We start from the raw sequence: 1159 nt of genomic DNA, 5'->3' as shown, positions 1-1159 counted from the left end.
GTTTGTACCAACGTATAATGACTTTAACGGACCGCAAAGCTGCTATGACTTATTTTTATCTGTGGAGAGTATAGGAAATTGGTCCTTTTTTTTATGCCTCCGCGCCAGCAAACTGCAGCATGACTAGTCGGCAGAGGCAAACAACAACAACAACGATGTAATTCTATAGTTTGGTATTGCCTCAGTCGAGGTTCCTAGGAGGAGGAGTTAAAAAAAATTGCACATCCTGCACAGCCCGCCATTGACCGCTATTTTTTTTCTTCAGCCAACCCATATTTTAAAAATGGCAGTCCTCAAAACCACACCAGGGTCAATTGATGAAGTACAGATGTTGCTCTGTTTGGTTGCCTGCCTACATTTAGGGGTTACTATCTGCAGTGGAAAATGAAATCGAGGAAAAGTATCTGGTGCCAAAAGCGAGTCGAGGCAAGCTGTACCATACGGTGGAATATTGGTACAACATTCACCAGGTAGTCAGAAACTCAACTCCAAATGAATGGTGAAGCTGCTCCATTTCAGCTGAATGTGTAAATAAGCAGCTGTTGGCTAACAATCAATTTAAGAGGAGATGATATGTCAATGTTGTGTTCACAGCTTGTTTCTGCTGCCAACCAGTGGCTAGAAAAATCAAATGCATGGCTAATTTTTTTTTATATTTTAGGTTGTAATTTACATCCTAACAGGTATTTTAGGTGTCACAAGTTTGAGGTTCAAAGTTCCTTCTTAACCTTGGAAACAGCAGTTGACAAAACAATGTCCCGCATGAGGTTCAATTAGTAGCTGAGTTGGAGCTTTGGATCCTATCACATGATCTTTGTCAGCAGATGGAGTTCACTCAGTTGTCATTTAATTTTGTTTAAATGGATGAGAAGTCCTTAAAGTGCTTAAAGTTTGATAATGTAATTAATATATTAGCTATAATGAATTATATAATATATTTTATTATTATACTATAATGTGCTTTATCATGTACGTTGCATTCAAGGCCATTTTAAACATTAATTGAGCACAAGAGGACACTACTGACTTCTTCGACAAAGGGCCAAGCTCCTCTGTCTGATCTGCAGATGCATTAATATTATGGATAGAAAAACTGGTTAATGTGCAACCAAGAGGAGCTAAGCTTCATGTGATATCTTGATGTGAACTTTTAGCTTCT

This window comes from Cebidichthys violaceus, unplaced genomic scaffold (assembly GCF_023349555.1).
Source record: "Cebidichthys violaceus isolate CVI_PGR_0920_01 unplaced genomic scaffold, fCebVio1.0.p SCAF_58, whole genome shotgun sequence".
NCBI lineage: Eukaryota > Metazoa > Chordata > Actinopteri > Perciformes > Stichaeidae > Cebidichthys > Cebidichthys violaceus.
The sequence above is the reverse complement of the archived record's forward strand: the minus strand, read 5'-3'. Positions refer to the sequence as shown.